Source organism: Coenobita brevimanus, chromosome 88 (assembly GCF_032717465.1).
Source record: "Coenobita brevimanus isolate Jiangsu-jjx chromosome 88, ASM3271746v2, whole genome shotgun sequence".
Taxonomy (NCBI): domain Eukaryota; kingdom Metazoa; phylum Arthropoda; class Malacostraca; order Decapoda; family Coenobitidae; genus Coenobita; species Coenobita brevimanus.
Window position 1 is genome coordinate 15856056 of NC_137041.1, and position 10806 is coordinate 15866861.

Below are 10806 nucleotides of genomic sequence, written 5' to 3' on the forward strand. Positions count from 1 at the left end.
CGTAGGGAGTTATGCCAACAGCATCTGGTGTTCCCAGGCGGTTACCCATCCAAGTACTAACCAGAACTAGTTTTAAAGTTTCATAATTAATTGGGCTCCAGGATAACAAAGAAAAATGCTAGGTCAAATAATGGTGTAAACTCTGCCTTTTAACGGATTAAAACGACTGTACCTTTAAGTTTTGGAGTAGCAGAAGGAACTTTAAATAGCTGAAAAGGATTTTTTTACGTTAATGACGTTTAACCAAAACTGAAACTCCTTTACAATTTAAGGGATAGCTGCACTACAGGAAACATCAAAAATTAATTGTTTTTTTAAAGGGATAATTCTCTTTCCTATCATTAATTTTAATCTAGCCAACCCTGAACATAACTTACTTATTCTTAAGAGAGTAATCTAACATTTCAAGTAGCTAACCTACTACCAAAGTACACAAAATACACAACCACCACCACTACTGCCACCACGACCACCACCACCATCACCACTACTACTACCGGTACTGCTGCTACTACTACTACTACTACTACTACTATTACTTTTTTTTTCTTTTAAATCACCTCCATCCATTGGTGAATTATATTGTGAAGATCCAAACCAACCTTCCTAATACAGTTCACCATTTGGAGTTGTAATGTAAAGGTTAACACTAACCCTCACATTACAATCTGTTGGCCCCAAGCACGCCAACGGCTGTGGTTACCAACCATCTACTATTACTATTATTATTTCATTTTTTATTTATTGATATTACAGTGTAAATAAAGACATTAAACTATTGGAGTCGCTGGTCTATGCGACTCTCGACCACTGTAGCTTCGTAATCCATACCTGCCAGAGAGACAAGCCTGAGGGCTGATGATCTTGTGCCCTTGAGACATAGCAGAGCAGACCTCACGAGGAAGAATGACAGTCGACATCTCATCCAGGCCATAACAGAACTCTGCGGTTGATGTTTCTTCTCAGAAAGAACCTCTGCCAGTCTCGAGTAGAATCTCACTGCCTGTGGACCCATCCCACTTGATGTGAACACAAGGGGAGTGAATCGACTGCGGTCCACATGTTGGATCCTTTCTTGATAATTTCTATTTTTTTCTTGTTCATTCCTCTTGTGTGCAGCTTCGAGAGACAGTTCATGATGACATGCTGCCATGGGATCGAATATCCTGATGTCGAAGAACGCCCTCTGCCCATGTGTCCAGAAACCTTGAGCACTGACATCCACTCTTGCATCATTTGATGTGTTTGCTGTTCTGTGGGTGAAGTGCTCACCGTCCAGGGATAACAGAGCTGGCTCAATCATGACATCATGGCATATTTCCTGCAGCATTTTGGCAGTGAGGTCGCGTACTTCATTGAGTCGGATGCAAACAAAGCCTCCCTTCTTGCATACCATTGCATGGTTTGCATCAAAGGCAGTGCCACAGGCACAGTGTTGAGGTAGGTTCTCTATTGGTCACCCATATCTTAAGGCTATGGCGTCAATAAATTCTTGTTTGTTGAAGTGGAAGCCTTTTGCCTTGAGAGGCAGGGTTGTGAGCCAGTTCGATGCCCCAACCTCCTGTGCAATTTCAACTCTTCTGCACTGGTCTGGCGTTAGATGTTCGATTATGTGCTGCAGCTGGTCTTTTTGTCTTGCTTCACGCTCCTTGCTTATCTGTGTCTTTATGTCTTTCTGCCTTTGGTGGTCGATTTCACATCTCAACCTGGGCGCAGATCTTCTGTGACAAGGATTCGGTGAGCCTGAGTGAATTTCTGTGTTCATAGCTTGCCACGGCTACTGGATTTATAATGCCAAGGCCTCCCATCCTGGGTGGTAGTGCTAGAAGGTCCCTCTCTTTTTGTTTGGGGATGTGGCCATTGATTAGAGATGGGAGGAATGAATCCCTGATTGCATCCTCCAGTGGTTGTAGCAACAACTCTATGTCTGGTATGGTCCTCATCACGAAGGTCCACTTGTGCTTTACACCATAGGTAAATGCACTGTACTGTATGCTGCATGGGGTTCTGTTTTTACTTGGCTGGATAGTGTATGAATTTCTTCTACCCATGTCTTTACCTTATCACTCACATATTTGTCTCTGAATTCCTTAGTTCCAATCACAGCCCCTAGATGCCTCTGACCTTCCTTGTTCACTATCACATTTGTGCCTCTAAATGCTTCTTGTGCATCTTGATAGTAAGTTGGTTTCACGATCAAGATGGACTTACTTGCATTAGGGTAGTAACCTATTTCAGAGCCATGAGATGTAAGAAGGTTCCACCATTTCCTCACATCCTCAACCTTGCCAGCACCCGTGAGAGCATCTGCATAGGCTACCTGTTTTACATTGGTGGCTTCGTATTTGATCTGTTGTTGCAGCACTGTCATCACCAAGGTGTACATAGCCATGGCAACGGGGTCCCCCAGGGTAGTTCCTTCTGTGGACTGGATTACACCGACATCGTGAGCAGCTGTCTTACCCACAATGTAGAGGTCTGCTGGTTCTTTGTAGGTGTTTTCCACATATTGGGCAAATGCTGGGCATTTAACCTTGATATTGTGCAGCATTGCCTCCCGGTTGATGGAATTAAATGCATTTGAGGCATCAACTAATAATACTGCCTGACAGTCCTCTTCCCCAAATATTTTCCTCATGGAGTGAACTGTTGCCTCACTTCCTGCCTGCTGGCCTGCACACTCCTGGAGGTTGCCAACTGCCTGCTTCACATCATCTTTCACCACATCCATGATGCATTTTCCTATAATCCATCTTAAGACTTCACCCACCCCGATGGGCCTGCATCCAGGATTCTTATCAAGGGGGATTAGTCTGCAAACCGTCAGTGCTTCGATGTTACTGCATTGACTTGAAGCCAGCTTCCTTGCAAGTGAGGCAATGGTGTTACATAGGTCTGTTGCGCCTCCCAAAACTTGATGTTACTGAGGATTACTCGCCAAGATTTTGCATCCAGGCCTGACGGTCCTGCCCCTCCTTGTGTGTGCATTGCCTTCCGCCACACCATATCTCCAGTTATCCTGTCATATATGATGGGATTGGGAGGAGTGTAGTTGCCGTCAAGCTTTGACTGGGCACTTGCTTGTCGTGCAGTCGGGTGTTTTTCTTTTAGTTGTTGCATTGTTTCGTCTGTCAGGTCCAGTACTCCTTTTGGTGATTCAGCTGACAGGGATCTTGTTGCCATCGAGACCTTCCCCTGTCTCATCTTGCTGCCAAAAATCCATACCACATCGTTAGTATTCTGATTTCTTCTGCCTCGGTTGTTTATTCTCATCTGCAAGGCCCTTGCTTCCTCAAGTAGGTTGTCGACTTCACCTCTTTTCCATGTTTCAACCCGCCTTTGGATGGCCTTAATATTTTCTGCAATGCTAGCTCTTGGCGGGTCTTGTTGAGGAAGAGATGTGGTATTAGTGCAAGGACCTTAAGTGAGAATGAGGCAATGGGTGTGTTATTGTTGTAGTTGGCTATCAGGCGAGTGATTTCCTTGATCATGTCAGTTGTAGCATTGCATTTGGGAGGTTCAAAAAGGTTACTTGAGGACCATCCAACTATTTCATTATATGTGGTGTTCACCCAGGTTAATGCATTTTCTCGGGATTTGCCCATCCAGTATGTGGGACGACCTTCTCGCACAGACCTTTGAAGCTGTTCTGCTTCCTCGTTGTTTGTGTCACTACCGTTGTGAGGACATATAATACCTGGATGATTCCCTCTTTCATGCACTCCCCTATGGTGGTCTTCATCCTGAGTTTCATTTCTATTATAAACTTCCTGATGTACCTCACCCCCAACTTCACTACTATTCACTTCCCCATGGTGAATTAACCCACCCAGCACTTCCATATCTCTCGCATCTTGGCGTCCACCCCTATCCCTCGCTTCACCACGGGGTCTTTCACCACCACGCATGTCCGTGTGATCGTGCATATTGTCAGTGACCGCCCCATCAATTTCCATGTCACCAATCTGTCGCCTGCCATGTTGGAAGAGGTCAAGTGCCGCTTCTGGTGGGCTGTGATTCCCTAACACATTCATACAGAATGGTCCCATCCTACAGTATGTACACGGTGACCTATTTGTTGCACATGAGCGCCTGATACACTTATGCTGCCTACTGGAGCACTGACAACAATACTGTGGCATGGCCATGGTGTTAAAGTTTTTATACTGTGGTACAGTATTAATAATAATAATTATGGCTACTTTTTGTAGTACTTTTAAATGAAAATTAATTATAATGTTACTAGAACTACTAGTTTACTATACGAATTTTAAATTAAGATTTGATATAAGTGAAGAATGTGCTTGTTTTACTTCTATTTTTGTAGATAATATGATTAAGTTATGAAGCAGTTTGTTCGTTTTTCTCTAGTTTTGCATATCAGTTAATATCTAATTGTTCTGTCTTATACTAATAATCGACTGAACTGATAATGATATGTATCTAAAGTTTGATATGAAGTAAAACAACGCTTCTTTGTTCAAGGGTTAGGTGGCCAATTGGTGTGGTGCAATACCGTGGAGCCTTGTTTATTGGTAATGGGTCTTCAGGCGTTACGGATGTAGGGGTGAGGGTGGTGTGTGGCGTAGCGGCAGTGTGTAATACACCTGGTAATTCACCGCGTCGGTCAGGATCACTTGATGGTCGTGATCGTCAGCATTTTACCCTCCCGGAAGGGAGCTGAGAGCTCATATAGTCCGATCTAAGGGCAAGGCTGTGACCTTCACACACTCACACACCCGTCCCCTTGCTCAAGGGGGACAGTAACCTCCCACTTCGTCAATGAAACTTTTCGCAACCTGAGCGAGGCGCGAACTCCCGTCTACCAGATGGCAAGCGAGAGCGTTACCACTGCACCAGCGAGGTGTGTGTGTGTGTGTGTGTGTGTGTGTGTGTGTGTGTGTGTGTTTTGGTGATGTGACATGTGATGTGTGATGTGTGGTTGTGGTGTGCTGTGGAGGTAAGATAGAGGCACCTTGGTTTACTAAGGCACATTGGCATTAACAAGGTTTGTTTAGTATTTCTTTTGAATATAAAAGAGAATTTTGAGAGGGTTGAGTAAGTAGTTCTAGTTGTAATTTTATGGAGTTTACATTAGTCCTATTATATAGATATTATATTAAAAATACCCTTATTACTATTGTACTTAATAATAATAGTGTATTTAAAACTAGGGTACTATGTTTAAATTTGTTATTTAATTGAAGGTATATTTATTAATTTTATTTATTACAATTAAAGTTTTAATTATTACTGTACTATTTATACTACTACTACTACTACCACTACTACTGCAGATTAAAATGGACTGTCCCTTTAAATTCAGAGGTAGTAGAGGGAACTTAAAAAAGCTGAAAGGGATTATTTAACGTTAATGAGGTTTAACTAAAATTGAAACTCTATCACATTTTAATGAATAGCTGTAGTAGAGGAAATATCAAAAGTTTGATAATAGTTAAAGTGATAATTCTCTTTCCTATCATTAATTTTATTCTAACTAAAACAGAACATAACTTACAGTACGGTAGTTATTCTTCAGAGTATGACCTGACTTTTCAAGTAAGTAACCAAATATCAAGGTACACAAAATATGCAATTCCTACAACAACTACTACTATTACTACTACCACCACCACTACTAGTACTACTACTACTACTACTACTACTACTACAAATTAACATCCTTTGCCTGACTGTAGGAACTCTTGAAGTCCAAGTGCCTGGTTTGCATGTTGAGCCCTGTGATGCCTAACTAGATGGACTGATTTACAGTTAAAGGTCTTGATGTAACTTCCCACTTCCTATAAGCTGGCTATATAGTTAAGACAGTGTTTTTCACTACATATGGTGTTGGTGTTAAGATATGGGGACAATTTTACGTAATAAAATACACTAGAGGCACTTCAAATTGCACAATAAGAGAGGTAAACATGTTTTTGTTACTCCCTGATTATGTCATTCTTGGTTTTGGGACTGAAATATATATATATATATATATATATATATATATATATATATATATATATATATATATATATATATATATCATCATCATCATCAGCCATTATAAGTCCACTGCTGAACAAAGGCCTCCCCCAACCTTCTCCACGAATTCCTTGGCTGAGCCAATCTTTGCCACGTTTTCCCAGCAAATTTCTCTATCTCATCTCTCCACCTCTAGTCTGGCCTTTTTCTGCTACGCTTACCATCTCTTGGTGTCCAGTCAGTCAACCTCTTGCTCCATCGATTATCCCTTGTTCTTGCTACATGGCCTGCCCACCTCCATTTCTGTTCTTTTGTAACTTCTATAATATCTTTAACTTTAGTCTGCTCTCTCACCCAAGTTGATCTTTTCCTGTCTCTTAAAGATATTCCCAACATTGACCTTTCCATTGCTCTCTGAGAACGAATTAATTTATTTTCCATCGATTTTGTAAGTTTCCAAGTCTCACAACCATACGTCATAGCTGGAATTATACATTCGTTATATACTTTTCGTTTCATACAAATTGGCAAACTACTTTTCATAATTTCTCTATGTTTACCGAAAGCTTTCCATCCAATTGTAATGCGTCTTTTTATTTCGCTATCATTATCTTTCGTTAATTTTAGTATTTCTCCCAGGTAATTGTACTCCTCAACTTCATCAAGAATTTCTCTACTTATTCTTATGACGCTCTTTGGTGTTTGAGGATTAAACATTACTTTAGTTTTACTCCGGTTCATCTTTAGCCCTACTTTGAGACTTTCTCTGTTCAGGTCATTTAACATTTCTTCCAACGTCTCTGCTTTTTCTGAGATTAGGACAGTGTCATCTGCAAATCTTAAATGGTTTAGCTTTTCTCCATCTATGTTTACTCCTTTGTTTTCCCAGTCTAGCTTTCTGAAAATACTTTCTAGGCATGCTGTAAATAACTTTGGTGAAATTGTATCTCCCTGACGCACGCCCTTCTCAATCTTAATTTTCTCTGAGTCCTTATGTACTTTAACTGTAGCAGTTCCCTCTTTATATATGTTTTCGAGCAGTTTTACAATGTTCTCATTCACTCCTTGTTCTCGCAATGAATTTATAATTGCTATGTGCTCCAATGAGTCGAAAGCCTTTTCGTAATCAACAAAACCTAAGCACAGTAATTTATTATATTCTGTAGTTTTCTCAATTAGCTGATTCATTGTGTGCAGATGATCAATGGTCGAATACCCGCATCGGAATCTTGCCTGTTCACGAGGTTGGTTTTCCTCCAAATTTGTAGCTATTCTGTTTGTAAGGACCTTAGTGAAAAGTTTGTAAATGACTGATAGCAAGCTAATGGGTCGATAGTTGCTACGGTCTTTTGAGTCGCCTTTTTTATAAAGTAGAATAACAATTGCATTACACCATGTTTTGGGAATTTTCTTCTGTTTTATACATTGGGTAAATAAGTGAGCAAGCCTATTTTGTACTTCTGCTCCTGCATCCAACAGTAAATCTGCTACTATTCCATCTTCTCCCGGAGCCTTCCCTCTTTTCATATTTTTAAGAGAAATATTTACTTCGTCTGGTGTTATCTCAAGTATTTCACTTGTGTCAACAGAAAAGTTAGCTATTGGTACTACTGTCTTTGATGCATACAGTTCTTTGTAAAATTCTTCAACTCGCTTCAGCATCATATCTCTGCATTTAATGGCTTCACCGTTTTCGTTTTTTAGTGATGTAATTTGTTGCTTTCTAAGTGCCATTTTATTTCGGACCTGTTTCAGACTTTTTCCTTTTTTGATGGTTTCTTTGATTTGATCCAGGTTTCTCTTTCTTTTTTCTTCTCTTTGTCTTTTGTTGATAAGCTTATTTAATTCGGCTCGTTCTATTTCATCTTTCTTTGTTTTTACTTTCATTACCTTTCTTTTTTTCATAAGCTCAAGTGTCTTCTCTGAATACTTCCCGGCTTTGGTTGTATTAGGTTTTCCTACTACCTCTGCTGATTCTTTTAGCACTTTTCTTAGTCTGTCATTCAACTCATCAATGTCACATTCAGCATAACTGAGAGCCTGAAATTTGTTCCTTATTTCCAAGTGAAAAGCAGCTTTGTTTTCGCTGACTTTTATTGGGCATATCCTTTTTGTCTTTAATCATCTTCTTTCTTTCACTTTTGAAATTGAATCTTGCTGTGCAACCCAGCATTCTATGGTCACTTCCAATATTTACTTTGTTGATAACACTGACGTTTGTGATTGTGTTATTATTATTTGCTATAATGAAGTCGAATTCATTCTTTGTTTCTCCATTTGGGCTTCTCCAAGTCCACTTTCTCCCTGTTCTTTTGTGAAAGAATGTGTTCATTATTCTCATGTTAAACATTTCTGCAAAGTTTACCAACATTTCTCCTCTTTCGTTCCTTTCTCCCACTCCAAATTTTCCCATACATGCTTCTCCATTTTTTTATTTTCCAACTTTTGCATTGAAGTCTCCCATGAGTATAGAATACGTGGTCTTTTCCTCTTCCATAATCTGGGAGATGTCATCATAAAACGTTTCAATTTCTTCATCTGAGCTCTGAGAAGTTGGTGCATATACCTGTATCACTTTCAGGGTATATTTTTTGCACAGTCTAATTACAACCACTGCTACTCTGTCAGATGCACTTCTGAATTTAACAATGTTGTCTGCAAGATTTCTGTTAATTAGAAATCCTACACCACTAACTCCTTCATTTTCCCTTCCTCTGTGGTAAAATAGGTGGCCACTGTCATTTAGCTGAATTACTTTTTCTTCTTTTCTGTGGGTCTCACTCAAACCGACAATATCCCAACTAATGTTTTCCAGTTCAGCCATCAAGTTATCAAGTTTGTAATCTTCAGCGAGGCTTCTTACATTGCATATATATATATATATATATATATATATATATATATATATATATATATATATATATATATATATATATACATATATATATATATATATATATATATATATATATATACATATATATATATATATATATATATATATATATATATATATATATATATATATATATATATATATATATATAACGGTGGTAGGTGGGGGCGGACACCATCCACTCACTCGACGTAGTTCTGCTTTGGGTATCTGCTCTTTCATATCTTCCTTCCTTCCTCTTCTGTCTTTCTTTCCTTCACTCTTTCCTTTTCCTATTGCCTACGGGTGACTTTACACTCCCTCCCCGCAACTCTTCACTGAGTGACAAACCAAATGGTTTCCTACACACCAGGAAACCATTTACTATGCCGAGTTGTAACCATATAACCAAATTATGGCGCATGGTGATTTAGTGGGTGATTGAGGCGCTCCAATCAGATTGAGCCTGTGTATGTTTATTTCCAAGGGGTGGTTGGGGTTTATTGCTCACGTAATGTCACTCAGGGATGAGTGAGGCTGGTCACTCATCTTAACTTGCCTAGCCCCGGGCTCCTACGCTCCTCATCGGGTAACATAGGGTTGGATGATTATATATATATATATATATATATATATATATATATATATATATATATATATATATATATATATATATATATATATATATATATAAAACCGATGGAGCAAGAGGCTTACTAACTGGACACCAAGAGAATGCAAGCGTCGCAGAAAAAGGCCAGGAAGGAGATGGATAGATGAGATAGAGAAATTTGCAGGGAAAACGTGGGAAAGATTGGCTCAGTCAAGGAATTCGTGGAAAAGGTTGGGGGAGGCCTGTGTTCAGCAGTGGACTTATAATGGCTGATGATGATGATGATATATATATATATATATATATATATATATATATATATATATATATATATATATATATATATATAACTTCTTTTTTTCTTTCCATATGTACTAAATTTTCTGCCTCATGTTTTTCCACCAGAGTGTCACTGCCTTCTCTCTGCAATATAAATGTGTTTACAGCCGTTCTCTTGACCTCATTCTTCACCATTGATTATAACAAGGCAGCCCAGTCCCACGTTATCACAGCAGCCACGATAGCAACCACCCCGACCCCCGTCTCTCTCTCTCTCTCTCTCTCTCTCTCTCTCTCTCTCTCTCTCTTGCCTGTATTGTATTTTCTTTGCTTATATTACCTCAGTGAAGTAAAATAAACAGAAAAAATACAATACCCGAGAATGTTTGTTTATAATTTATTATTTCCGTTTCTAGACGATATTATTCGTTTTAATTAATTTAGTCCCATGCTAGTTTTATGTATTTCAGTCTTGTTGCAGCCAGACGAAATTACTTAATGTTAAGGCAGATATCTTGTTGTGAAGGGATAAGTGAACGCTTATATCTAACCTCCATGCATTGCAAAATCTATCCTAGTAAAAAAAGGAAAAAATACTGACGAACCAGTAAATCTTATATTCTTACAAGTTTGCCTCGTATCTTTGTTACAACTTGCTCACGGACTGATATCGTTACACGAATTTCATAGATATATTGTAACAGGTTAACGGAGAGGACCTCATGTCGACACTTAGTTCATATTTACCTGACCTGGAGTAAACACTAGACGCTGTGTACCCTAAGGTCCAGTAATCCTTCTACACACTCACAGATTGCCTCACACGCTCACATGTACAATTCTTTGGACACTAATACGAACTGGTTATACAGAAATATGCCAGGGCTATGTCACTGAAGACCAATTTTGTTCTTATGACATGTGAGTGAGTCTTGTGGAAATGAATGACGATTTTAAACTCGTAAAGTTATCCCCGCCCGAACCAGGATCGATGTCACACTTTTACGATGAACAGTTCACCCCCCTGTCACTGCCCTCTCACCTGCAGAGATTG